This window comes from Panthera tigris, chromosome D2 (genome assembly GCF_018350195.1).
Source record: "Panthera tigris isolate Pti1 chromosome D2, P.tigris_Pti1_mat1.1, whole genome shotgun sequence".
Lineage (NCBI taxonomy): Eukaryota > Metazoa > Chordata > Mammalia > Carnivora > Felidae > Panthera > Panthera tigris.
In genome coordinates this window covers 67,998,245-68,012,546 of record NC_056670.1, presented here as the reverse complement: position 1 = coordinate 68,012,546, position 14,302 = coordinate 67,998,245, and the positions used below count along the sequence as shown (strand labels likewise).

At 36.6% G+C, this 14,302-nt stretch overlaps 1 long non-coding RNA gene across 1 annotated transcript in view; it reads left to right on the top strand.

Moving 5' to 3' along the window:
• The window catches only part of LOC122232010, a 29,300-nt gene extending 24,434 nt beyond the window's left edge, over positions 1–4,866 (top strand). The window contains exon 3 of the long non-coding RNA XR_006209324.1: positions 4,785–4,866. This is a non-coding gene — a long non-coding RNA (uncharacterized LOC122232010). The remainder of the gene's footprint in view (positions 1–4,784) is intronic.
• Positions 4,867–14,302: the final 9,436 nt, after the last annotated feature.

Below are 14,302 nucleotides of genomic sequence, written 5' to 3'. Positions count from 1 at the left end.
TTTTCAAAATTACCTCCAAAGAGCAGAGAAGACGTACCCACTGGACTCTACTCAGATGAGAAAAATGAGGATAGGATCTTGTCACCACCAATCATTTTTGCCCAATGGACAATGATGAAAGGGAGCTAGATACTCCCCTACCTCTGAGTTGTCACTGAAAGGAAAGCCAAACCTTTCGTTCTGGAGTCTTCCAGAACAGATAGAAAGTCTATATGTGTTGAGACTTGAGTAAAAGAAAAGAAAATCTTATGAGACCTAAAACCAGTGAGTGCTAATTTAGGTCACAGAGCAGGGGCCATTCTTAGCCTCTCATTCTAATGTTTTCCTTCATTGCTCATCTTAAAAACCAAAATCAGGCCCAAGACAGAGAAAGGAGTGACCTCTGATTTCGGCCAGGGCCTAAAGCTGTGTTGTTTTTACTCTGCTGATGGGAGAGTAGAGTGTTTGTTTAGTCTCCAACCCTGGGTGGTTGGTGTTTTTGTTGTTTTTGTTTGTTTGTTTTTTAGTAACCTCTACAGAAGAAACACTTAAGTCTCAAAAAGGAAATTTATTCCTTCACTGGCCACCACATTAGCTGAAACAGCATCTCTCTGCTCACCACTCGATGTCAGTTAAGCGGGAAGGCCATTACACTGTGGTTTGCTGTTGGTGTTTTGTTCTCTTTGCATGCCTGTGTGACCAGCTCAGTCATTTGGACTCAATATATTTCTGCTGCTAAAGCCATTCTTGCTCTGGCAAGTTTGCTGCTACCCAGCAAGAGAATAAATTGAAGGTAATGGAAGAGATGAGAAATAATCATACCCTTGACATTCCGGCTTTTGTCTGACTTTTCTTGGTAATTTATTTGGCTGAGCATTTTGTGGCTGGTCAGAAGTAAAATTATGTCCCAGGTTCTTTTCATCCATCTTCAGGAACATCTGAAGGAAAGCCTTAGTCTTTACTTTGTTCGAGAAGTGATTTTGCTATCCTGATGTATCATGGCCTTGCAAGGCAATTAGTTTAGATAAAGTAAGGTTTGCTCAAAGTTTGAATAGAAAAGGATAGGGGAATTGATTAATTGTTCCAGGAGTATCTCTGCAGCCAAATAAATGTTATGGTCATTTAAAGGCAACAGGCTTGCACCCAGTTTCTCATTCCTGTTGGAGCCTTGCCCAGTAAACTGCTTTAATTAATGACTGATCTCTACTTTCCAAATGGTTTCATGTCTTTGAAATATCCTAAGTCCAACTGCTGAATTTTATGGTTCAAGACAGAATAAGGAAAACAACTCACCCCTTTAAAACCAATCTTTACCCAGAATCACAGGGGAGCATATATAAAGCATCACAATTTTTTAAGTAAATGCACATCAGAAAAGAATGGTGGAGACTGCATTTTGTGGAAAATAGGATAATATGGTTCTAAGTTCAATGAAGTTAGGGCCAGATTGATCTGGGTCCAAGTCCCCGTTCTACATTTAATGTTTCATATTGAACAAGCTACTTTCACAGCTATCTGTAAGATATTCGCCACTATTTCCACTGTTTTTTATGATAATATCTGGCATACAATAACTGCTCAATGAGCAATAGCTGTTGTTATCATATCTACTATCATTTTATATATAAAATGTGACTGACTGAAGACACAATGAAAAATTCCCATGTGACCGTAGGTGACATTCGTCCTTTTAATGAGAAGGCATTACTCTGATTATCCCATATACCTCCTGTGTCTGGAATATAGAATCTCTGCAATGCACTGCTTGTTTCCTAACACCCCCAAAGAGCAGGCATAGAAATGGAAACCTGCTCGGTTGGTTTATCTGGTACTGTACTTCTTTCCTGCTCCCTAGAAAATTATTGACCAATATAAGAACTTGTCATGCAATCATACATATAAGAAAACTGTGACTAGTTACTAGATTTCTCTGGAATTCCCCGATTATTCAATGCAACCCATCTCAGGACCACTGCATTCTTCTTTCCCCATGCAGACTCTTCCCTTGGAAATGTGGTTGAGATGCTGCCATATGTTCATTTTGTTTAAACTGGGAGGCAATGGGTTGGATCCTTAGCCCCATAATTCTCGGGAGTAGCCATGGTGCTGAAACATAATGATGACTACTGTAAATGATCTGTTGTATGATTATGTCTGTCTGTGTCATTTGTATGATCTGTCCAACCAAGCTTTGGAATGGGAGGGAGGTGACTAATGGGTAGCCCTATTTTCTGATGGATCACATGAACTTAGGTGGACCTTTGCTCTTGTGGAGACTGTTTTTCTATCTCAAAGGTAAAGGTGATGATAGTAACTTCCGTCCGTGACCTGTCACCATGACCCTGAAGTAATCACAGATGTCTTCATCTCCTCAAAAATTAGTTGTGTGGTTCTAGCCATTACTGCCTTTCTTAGTAGTTTTCAGATTCAAATGGACACTCCATGACATTTTTGGATGAGTTTTCAAATGTTTCTATGGTTGCCAATAAATGCATGTTCAGTTGAGTTGAAACAAAATATTAAGACTCATCAGGACTCCACTTACTCTCACACATTATCTTCAATCTACTTCATTTCTTGAGAGTCATTTTTAGTCCATGAGCATTTCTTCTCCTCCTGGCATTCTTTTCCATTAAGTACTGAAAAGATGGGGCTCCTGGGTGGCTCAGTCGGTTAAGCGTCTGACTTCAGCTCAGGTCATGATCTTGCAATTCACGAGTTCTAGCTCCACATCAGGCTCTGTGCTGACTGCTCAGAGCCTGGAGCCTGCTTCAGATTCTGTGTCTCCCTCTCTCTCTCTGCCCCTACCCTACTCATGCTCTGTTTCTCTCTCTCTCTCTCTCTCTCTCTCTCTCAAAAATAAATAAAAACATTAAAAAAAATTTTTAAGTACTGAAAAGATGACTTTGTGCCACGATGAAAGATAGCACTGATTGCTATAGTAATTTCTGTTCATTTCTTTAACTTTGCCAATTAATTTTTAGCTCCCAGAGAATATTTTCTAGATAACATTAGGTGGTCCTGGCAGGTATGCTGAAAGCTAAAAACTTCCATGACCTAAAATGTCTTTGAAGATTTTACTTAATGGTGTTTTCTTTTTCTTCTTTTTTCTTTTTTTCTTCACAGCCTAAGATAGAGTAATGAAAGTTTATATTTTCATGCTATTTTTTGTATCTCTTACCTTAAGCCAGCTTGAAAACACTCCATGATCATTATTTTTAAAGCTCACAGTCTTTACAATCAAGCAGACTTAGTGTGAAATCTCAGCTCTGCCATTTTCTTTCTTTGATTGACTAACTGACTCAACCTCTCAAGAACTAATAATTCCTGGTTTGGCCACTCTGGAAAACAGTATGGAGGCTCCTCAAGAAGTTAAAAATAGAACTACCTTTTGACCCAGCCGTTACACTACTACATATTTACACAAAGGATACAAAAATACCTTTTTGTATTTGATTTGATTGATTGTATTTGATTTGATTTGATTTGATTGTATTTTTTGTATTTGATTTGAAGGGGTACATGCACCCCAATGTTTATAGCAGCATTATCAACAATAGCCAAACTATGAAGAGAGCCTAAATTTGCATTGACTGATGAATGGATAAAGAAGATGTGGTATGTTTTGTGTATATATATATATATATATATATATATATATATACACATATATATATATACACACATATACACACACACACACACACACATATATATATATATATATATACACACACCCATACCTAGATTAGTTTTAGTTCTCAAAAGTCCATATATATGATACATAATGGATAATAATATATTCATAATATACATATAATATAGGTATATATAATAATATATACATTATATATAATGGAATATAATTCAGTCATCAAAAAGAATGAAATCTTGCCATTTGCAATGACATGGATGGAGTTAGAGTGTGTCATGCTAAGAGAAATAAGTCAGTCAGAGAAAGACAAATACCATATGGTCTCACTCATATGTGGAATTTAAGAAACAAAACAAATGAACATATGGGATGGGAGAAATATTATGATGAGCACTAGGTATCGTGTATAAGTGATGAATCACTGAATTCTGCTTCTGAAACCAATGTTGGTCTGTATGTTGACTAACTAGAATTTAAATAACAATTTAAATTTTTTAAAGTACTAATAATTCCTTCAACTAAGAGCTGTCCTCAAAAATAAATAAAGCACCAGATATAAAATGCACAGCACCTTGTAAGTGATCAACTTACAGTTTCTTGAAAAACTTTTCTTGGTAAATGTTGAAGGTATTTGACTGAACTGACATCTGTAGCTTTTAAGAGGTGGCTTAGAACATGAAATTAAATGATTGCATTTTTTAGGATCAGACTTTCTTAATTCTCTAATTTTATTTTAGGAAAAATTTGTTTTACTTTTCAAGGAAAAGGCACTTTAGAAAGCTTTCATATCTTTAACAGTCATTCTGAAAACTTTGTATTGAATTTCCCTGAAAACATACATGTGTTTAAAATTTGAAAAGAAGGGGAGAATATTTGGCAATAGTGTGTTTAGAGATTTGATCAAAACCCCAAATATTTTGAAACCTAATGCAACCCATACCTAGATTATTTTTACTTCTCAAAAGTCCAGTAATTTAATCTCTTAATCAAACCTCTTGAAGTTTCCATTTCTAACTAAATGAAATGATAATAAATAATAAGCCAAAAAAATAAAGTGCACCCATTTAAGGGGCAAATGTGGGAAATTTGATGGGAAATGAATGTGAGTTTAAATAAAATGAAAATATCATTTCTCTCCCTTGATTTTCAGCTCCAAGTAAATGAGGGACTGAGTAAGAGCCAGCCTAAGTTCCTTGGATTGAGTTCTTCAATGTAGAGTTCTTCATCCACGGCAAGTAGACTACATTTGTTCAGGGATAAAGGGAGACTTGGGGAATTTAAAGTCTGTTAACCTGACCGTGACTGCCTATGCTGGCATAAACTCTCCTCCCAGAGACTGTTCTATTTTATTTCATGCTACCATTATTTCTTCCTTACATGGTCTGAAAAAATGTAATCTGAATAATGTGTGGAGTAATTGATTTGCCCGATTGAGTCAGCTAGCAGTGATGATGGAAAAGTGTATTGTGTGTCAGTCCCTGGTCAGGTAAGACATAATCCCCATCCTGAAGAAAACTGCAATGTTGCAGGGTGACAAGCAATATTTTAATAGGGAGTGCACAACAAAGCACAGCAATTAAACAATGGCTATTATGAGATAATGGAGCGGCTCAATTCAGTAGGGAGAGCACAGAGTGGCAATCACAAGAATTGGGTTTTCATCTGAGTTATATCACCAATTAGCTCAATAGATTTGGATACATTGTCTTTTTTTTCTCTCTCTCTCTCTCTTCTGTCACCCATTTTGAAAATGGACAACCAGAGGAGGAAAAGACCAGGGAACCTCTAAAATCTTTCCAAGTATTTTCTATCTGTCTCTTTATATATTACCTATATGTATTTCTTTTTCTTGATGGAAAGAATTCTGTGGTAGTTCAGGAAATCAGTGAATGGGATTGAAACTCCTCAAAAGATGGGCTGATAAGAAGGGAAAATGTGCAGATGTATCTTGCTAACAGGGAACCAGTCTTCTCAGTTTGTCAGTTTTGATCCTCACCATGGCAATCACTATCCTCATAGACATGGCACAAATGAATTGGAACTAATGAAGTCATGTTGCACTTACAGGAAACACAGTGCACTACCTTCCATATCACTCCAGGTAGTGGTTTTCACCCAACTCATTCACTAATCTTACTCACCAGGAAACAAGACCCTAGATGGAGATACAATGTTGTTTGCAATATCTGCCCCTCAAGACTCTTCATTTTTCTGAGGCAAACAGAAGTTTATCCATGGGGTCATATGTTACTTTTTTTATTGCCTTTTTGATGGAGTATAACAGACATACTGAAAAGAGCACAAATCATAAATGTATACTCCAATGAATTTCATAAAGTGTGCACATCCATGCAACCAGCACCTAGATAAAACCAGGGCCCTGAATTTCCCCTCAGGTCCCTCCAGGTCACTGACCTCCACTCTTTATCCAGACTTCTGTCGTCAGCGATTTTTGTTTTGTCTGTTTGCGAAGTTCCTGTAAACAGAGTCACGCGGTATGTACTCTTTTGTATCCGCAATCTTTCTCTCATTATTATGTTTGTGAATTTCATTCATGCTGTTGCATGTAGCAATAGTTTGCTATGGGCATGGGTACAAGTTTCAGGTAGTGTGTACCTTGAAATGAAACTGATTGGTCCTAGGGTTCAGCTTTAGTAACTACTGACCGCCAACCAGTCTTCCAAAGACAAATGTTAGCATGGCTATGGGATGGCTACACGTGTCGCACGCTGCTGGTGGGGGGTAGACCACTTGCTCCATGTATGTTCTATTTCAGTAGGGATGCGGTGGTATTGCATTATAATGTTAATTTGCATTTCTCTGATGACGGAAGAAGTGGAACACCTTTTCATATGTGTATTAGTCCTCTCTGAAGTGTCTAGATGTATCTTTGACCCATTATGCCCCACACCACTGGGTTAGCTAAATTTTCCTAGTTGACTTGTGGGAGCTCTTGATATAGTCTCCTTTGTCAGAAAAATGCATTGTAAATATCTTCTTTCTCTCTCTCACTTGCCTTTTTATGTTTTCATTGGTATCTTTTGATCATCAGAATTTCTTAATTTTAATGTAATATGATCAATATTTTTTTCCTTTTGCTTAATGGTTAGTGGCCTTCTGTCCAAATTAAAAATTCTTTGACTAACGCCAGATCACATTATATTCTCTCATGTTTACACTTTCAATCTATCTGGGATTGATTTTTGTGTATTGTATCAGATAAAGGTCAGATTCATTTTTTCTACATGTATTTCCAGTTGACCTATTAATTGAAAAGACCATTCTTTCCCCATTACACTGAAGTTTCACCTTTGTCACAAATCAGTCTGTTCCTATATTCTTATTCCAGTCCATTGCTCTATTTGTCTATGTCTACGTCAGTGGTATTCTGCATTAATTACTGTAGCTTTATGATAAATGTGATTTCTGACAACGTAAGTCTTATACCTTTGTTGTTCTTTATGAGCAACAAGATATTTTTTAACCCTGTAATTTCCTCATAAATTCTAGAATCAGCTTATCAATTTCCATTTAAAAAAACAATCTGGCCTACAACTCATTCTATGAGGCCATCATTACCTTGATTCCAAAACCAGGCAAAGACCCCACTAAAAAGGAGAACCATGGACCAATTTCCCTGATGAACATGGATGCAAAAATTCTCAACAAGATACTAGCAAACCAAATCCAACAATACATTAAAAGAATTATCCACCACAACCAAGTGGGATTTGTTCCTGGGCTGCAGGTCTGGTTCAATATCCACAAATCAATCAACGTGATACATCACATTAATAAAACAAAGGATAAGAACCACACGATCCTCTCAACAAGTGCAGAAAAAGCATTTGACAAAATATGCATCCTTTCTTGATAAAAACCCTCAAGAAAGTAGGAATAGAAGCAACATACCTCAAGTTCATAAAGGCCATATATGAAAGACCCACAGCTAATATCATCCTCAATGGGGAAAAACTGAGAACTTTTCCCGTAAGGTCAGGAACATGACAGGATGTTCACTCTCACCACTGTTGTTTAACATAGTGTTGGAAGTCCTAGCCTCAGAAATAGGCTATGAAATAAAATGAAATAAATGGCATCCAAACAAAATGAAAAATGAAATGAAATGAAAGGCATCCAAATTGACAAGGAATAAGTCAAACTTTCACTTTTCGCAGATGAGATGATACTCTACATGTAAAACCGGAAAGACTCCACCAAAAGGCTACTAGAGCTGATCCATGAATTCAGCAAAGTCGCAGGATACAAAATCAATTGTACAGAAATCAGTGGCATTTCTATACACCAATAATGAAGCAGCAGAAAGAGAAATCAAGGAATCAATCCCATTTACAATTGCACCAAAAACCATAAAATACTTGGGAATAAACCTAACCAAAAAGGTAAAAGATCTATATGCTGAAAACTATAGAAAGTTATGAAAGAAACTGAAGAAGACACAAAGATATGGAAAATATTCCATGCTCATAGATTGGAAGAACAAATATTTCTAAAATGTAAATTTTCTCCAAAGCAATCTACATATTCAATGCAATCCCTATCAAAATAACACCAGTATTCTTCAGAGAGCCAGAACAAACAATTCTCAAATTTGTAAGGAACCAGAAAAGACCCCAAATAGCCAAAGTAATGTTAAAAAAGAAAACCAAAGCTGGAGGCATGACAATTCCAGACTTCAAGCTGTATTAATTACAAAGCTGTAATCATCAAGACAGTATGGTACTGGCACAAAAACAGACACATAGATCAATGGAACAGAAAGAGAACCCAGAAATGGACCCACAAACATATGGCCAACTAATCTTTGACAGATCAGGAAAGAATATCTGGTGGAAAAAAAGACAGTCTCTTCAGCAAATGGTGTTGGGAAAAGTGGACATGCAGAAGACATGCAGTCTCCATGCCCCTCTGGAGGCAAGGGAACAAAAGCAAAAATGAACTATTGGGACCTCATCAAGATAAAAAGCTCCTGCACAGTGAAGGAAACAATCAAAAAAATTAAAGGCAACTGATGGAATGGGAGAAGATATTTGCAAATGACATATCAGAAAAATGGTTAATATCCATAATCTATAAAGAATTTATCAAACTCAATACCCACAAAACAAATAATCCAGCGAAGAAAAGAGCAAAAGGCATGAACAGACACTTTTCCAAACAAGACATCCAAATGGCTAACAGACACATGAAAAGACGCTCAGCATCACTCATCATCAGGGAAATACAAATCAAAACCACAATGAGATACCACCTTACACCCGTCAGAATGGCTAACATTAACAACTCAGGAAACAACAGATGTTGGTGAAGATGCAGAGAAAAAGGAGCACTTTTGCACCGCTGGTGGGAATGCACGCTGGGTGCAGCCACTCTGGAAAACAGTATGGAGCTTCCTCAAAAAATTAAAAACAGAACTACTCTATGACCCAGCAATTGTACTACTAGGTTATTTATCCAAATGATGCAAAAATGCTGATTCGAAGGGGCACATGCACCCCAATGGTTATAGCAGCACTATCAACAATAGTCAAATTATGGAATGAGCCCAAATGTCTATTGATTGGCGAATGGTCAAAGAAGATGTGATATATATACACAATGGAATATTACTGGGCGATCAAAAAGAAAGAAAACTTATCATTTACAACAGTGTGGATGCAACTAGAGTGTATTATGCTAAGTGAAATAAGGCAGCCAGAGAAAAATAAATATCATATTATATGTGGACTTTAAGAAATAAAACAGATGAGCATATGGGAATGTAAGAAAAAAATAAGATAAAAACAGAGGGGGGCAAACCATAAGAGACTCTTAAATACAGAGAAGAAACTGAGGATTGCTGGAGGGTGTTGGGTGGGTGGATGGGCTAAATAGGTGATGAGTATTAAGGAGGGCACTTGTTGGGATGAGCCCTGAGTGTTATATGTAAGTGATGAATCACTAAATTCTGCTCCTGCAATCATTATTACAGTATATATTAACTAACTTGGATTTAAATAAAATTTAAAATGTTTAAAAAATAAAAAATAAATTAACAAGAAAAATAAAATAAATAAATGATCTGGGTTCTGATTATTATTGTATTGAATATATAGATAACTTTGAGTGAAACTGATATTTAAATAGCAAATCTCATTTATGATTATAAATTTCTCTAGTTAGATTTTCTTTAATTCTCTCAATATTTAAAAAAATTAATATAGGAATCTCACATTTTTCATTAAATTTATTCCTATTTCTGATGATATAAATATTTAATTTTATGTTTTGTTGTTATTATATAGAAGTTATAGTTATTTTTATACCTAGGATCTTGCTGGATTTATTTATTAATTCTAATATTTTATATAAATTTAAATTGGCAGTATAACAGGGGTGATTTACACTATTCAGGGATTTTAAAGAAGCAGAATAAAGTGGTTATCTTTTAAGATGATGCAATTTATTTATTTATTTATTATGAAATTTATTGTCAAATTGGTTTCCATACAACACCCAGTGCTCATCCCAACAGGTGCTCTCCTCAATTCCCATCACCCACCCACCCCTTCCTCCCACCCCCCACCAACCCTCAGTTTATTCTCAGTTTTTAAGAGTCTCTTATGTTTTGGCTCCCTCCCTCTCTAACCATTTTTTTCTTCCCCTCCCCCATGGTCTTCTGTTAAGTTTCTCAGGATCCACATAGGAGTGAAAACATATGGAATCTGTCCTTCTCTGTATGACTTATTTCACTTAGCATAACACTCTCCAGTTCCATCCATGTTGCTACAAAAGGCCATATTTCATTCTTTCTCATTGCCACGTAGCATTCCATCGTGTAATTTAAAGTTAGATGTGGGTTAAGCTCTGACTTCTTCCACTTATAAGCTTGGACAAGTCTCTTAATTTTCTCATCTGTAAAGCAGGTAGCAATGGTACCTACCATACAGTCTGCTATCAGAATATAGTGAAATAATTATGTGAAGTGCTTAGAACAAGGCCGGTTGAGCTTTTGATTCAAGTAATGTAAGCTCTATATATAAATATTAAAGGTCATTGACACCTAATGGTTTTAAGCTCCTTATCCCCCTGTTGCCTATATTGCTTTCTTTAAAGCATTTCTGATATTATAGGGTCAGTTAAGAAATAAAATGCTCTTAGACCATAAAAATTTTGCAAGCACACACCCATTCTAAGACTACATCAGTTGTGTCAAAAGAAAAAGGGGGGAACACCTGCTCAGACAGTTAAGTGCCTGACTTTGGGTCAGATCATGATCTAGCAGTTTGTGAGTTTGAGCCCTGACAGGACCATCTGCAGAGCATGCTTGCGATTCACTCTCTCCCCTTTCTCTCTGCCCCTCCCCTACTTGCTGTCTCTCAAAATAAGTAAAAAAAAAATTTTTAAAGACAAAAGAAAGAAAGAAAGAAAGAAAGAAAGAAAGAAAGAAAGAAAGAAAGAAAGAAAAAAAGAAAAGGAAAAGCTACCTACAGAGCATTACAACCTACTCTCATTGTTTCTTGCCCTTCAAGTCTGTGGAGGAGAGAGCAACGTGTTTTTTCATTTGACTTCTCCTAGCTCCTTAGGTAAGAGCAAACCTTTGTCTCACTCTGGTCCTCGTTCCTTCCGCATAGGACTAAGACTTCTTAACTTTTAATTTCCTCCCTATTTAAATGGCAGATGTGAGAATTCCTATCAAGAAAGGAGCCTGAAGTTTCCCTAGGGCTCATTTCTCAGTTACCTAACTATTCTTAGCATCAAATGGCTCCATCCTTCAATCTTTACTCAACTGGACAGTATAAATGCATAAGATTAATAAGTAAAGCTTATCTAAAGTTTAGCACATCAGGATTAAAGTGTTTCTTAACTGTTACAAATTCCAAGATTATCATAAGTTCAGACCTGTAATGGGTGTGGGTTGGGGGGCATGATGTATACAGCAGGTATATGTACATACATGGAATATATATATATTATATATATATATATGTATATATAAGGATGTGTGCATATATATGTATATACATAAAGATATTTATATATCTTTACTGATAGACTGAATTTGAAAATCACCTGTGATGATATCTTGTAATCATTTTCTTTGTTCAACTCCCTTCAGAAGATGCAGTCGACCCATATTTCCTGAGCATTTTCTGGATCAGAGGAGGTATAGCAAAGAACAAGACCAAATCCACCATTACCCTCACCCCCTGCCAAAACTAAAAAAAAATTATTGATTTCTTCCAACCTGTATGCATACACACACACATACACACACACGCAGGAATTATACAGACTATGTGGAGAATGTCATCAGTAAAATGAAAAATGGTAACCCAAGTTGAATTTCCTTTAGGAGGTTACTTCCTTTGTATAGCAAACACAGGGCCTATAATAACTTTAACTGATTTTTTGCCCAGGTTGTGAATGAACTTGACCAACTAGCAAGGGCTTGAGATACAATACAACATTAATGTGCAGAATAAGATTTTGTCTTACAAATCTAGGTTAGGTAAGAGGTTGTAAATGGACCTTGCTGACCAGTCTGTGCTGAGGTTGAGAGAGTAAGCAGGTGCAATCTATTTTAAAGAACAGCTTTATTGAGCCAAAATCCGCCTACTATACAATTCACCTATTTCAAGTGTACAATGCGATGGTCTTTAAGATATTCACAGATGTGTGCAGCGGTCACCACAGTTGACTCTAGAACATTTTCATCACCTCAAAAGGAAACCGTGCACTCTTTAGACACCTCTCCCAGGCCCCGTAAACCACCCCAACTCTACACAACAACTAATCTTTCTGACTCTATAGATTTCTCAATTCTAGACTTCCATACAGATGGAATCATATCATATATGGACTTTTGTAACTGGCCGCTTTCACTTAGTATAATGTTTTGGAGGTTCATCCTTGGTGTAGCCTGTGTTAACACATCATTCCTCTTTATTGCTGACTGATATTCCAGTGTCTGGATATTCCACATTTTGTTTATCCATTCATTCTTTGATAGATATTTGGGTTGTTTCTTCCTTTGGCTCTTATGAATGACTCTTCTATAAACATTTGTGTGCAAGTTTCTGTGGGAACATAGGCTTTCATTTCTCCTGGGTGTATATCTAAGAGTAAAAGTGCTAGGTCAAGTGGTCATTCCATGTTAAATGATTTGAGGAATTGCCAGACTCTTTTCCAAAGCAGCTGCACTATTTTGCATTCCCATCAGGTTTACTCTTAACAAAGATCTCAGAAAGATTTTTTTCTTTCAAAACCTACAAAAAAGACAAAAGCTTTAATGTGGTTGGAATGCACTCTGACCCTTAGAATCCACCAATCGCTGTTTCAATAGTTTACCCATGAGGATAAATGAACTGAGAGCCAATCCTGACACATGAACTTCTGGAATACATCCTGTTTCTAACGGGGGACTCCCTGTATGTGGATGATGCATTTATCAAAAACCAGCAACGGCGGAAAGCACTCAGGGCTACAATTAGATTTAGGAAATTTCCAGAACTAATGAATTTTAGGATGTGAACTTCCCATTTCATATGGACATTGGGGAGAGGAGGGAAGCTAACATCTTCTTCAGAGAAAGAAACTTTCAAGATGAATGGCGAAACTTTGGGCGAAATGTTAGCCCCATGCTAAGATTCCACATAAGCTCAACATTTTTCGAACTGTGCTTTGGAAGCATTATTTCTTTTGTGTGTAAAGGAAGTAATTAAATTTAAAAAGTGTGCAGTGGGAAGAGGGTCTGATATAGAACATTTCCAGCAGGAGGGAGCATTACAACTCAAATTGAGGCTACAACCCTTTCAAGAATCTCTGCTCATTATGTTTGACTGGAATGAAGGGAGTATCTTACTTTTCCAAGACACAAAAAAAGGAAGATTTTGAGATCAAAGGTATTTGCATTGTGCTTGTTTCTTTTTCTGTACTTTTTAAAAAATCACAATAATTTGTTCTTGGATATTTTCATGTCCTACAAGATAGATTAATTATCCTCTTTTCTCCTATAAATCACCATCTCCTATGATAAGAAAATTGGTTTCCCTCCTGTTTCATGTTTGGGTTAGAGATGTAAATGTAGTAAATTATTCTAGTCTTTTTTTTTCTTTTGTGTGAGGAGTAAATTATGCTCCTGATAAACATCTCTTCACTATTACTTAAGACTGATTAGAACTGAAATGCTGCAGGAAAGAGATTTACTCTCATTGCTATATTAAATATAATTTCAGTGTTCTCTAAAGCAACTGTTTCTGTCATATTTCTTCAAGAAGCAAGTTGAGAAATGATACTATAAAAAATATGGAAGCCTTTTCAGATGTCAAAATTTGGATTTCTTCTACCCATTTTCTAAAATAAATAAGTGTGTGTGTGTGTGTGTGTGTGTGTGTGTGTGTGTTTTAAAGGATATATTTTACCATTGCCTAACATCTTGAAGTCATCCAATGCAAAAATCTGCATTTTTAGGCAATGTTGCGCTAAGACTAAACATTTTTCTTTGAGACAGAGAGAGGACATGAGCAGGGCAGAGAGAGAGGGAGACACAGAACCCGAAGCAGGCTCCAGGTTCTGAGCCGTCAGCACAGAGCCGGACACGGGGCTCAAACTCATGGACCGTGAGATCATGACCTGAGCTGGAGTCAGACACTTAACCGACTGAGC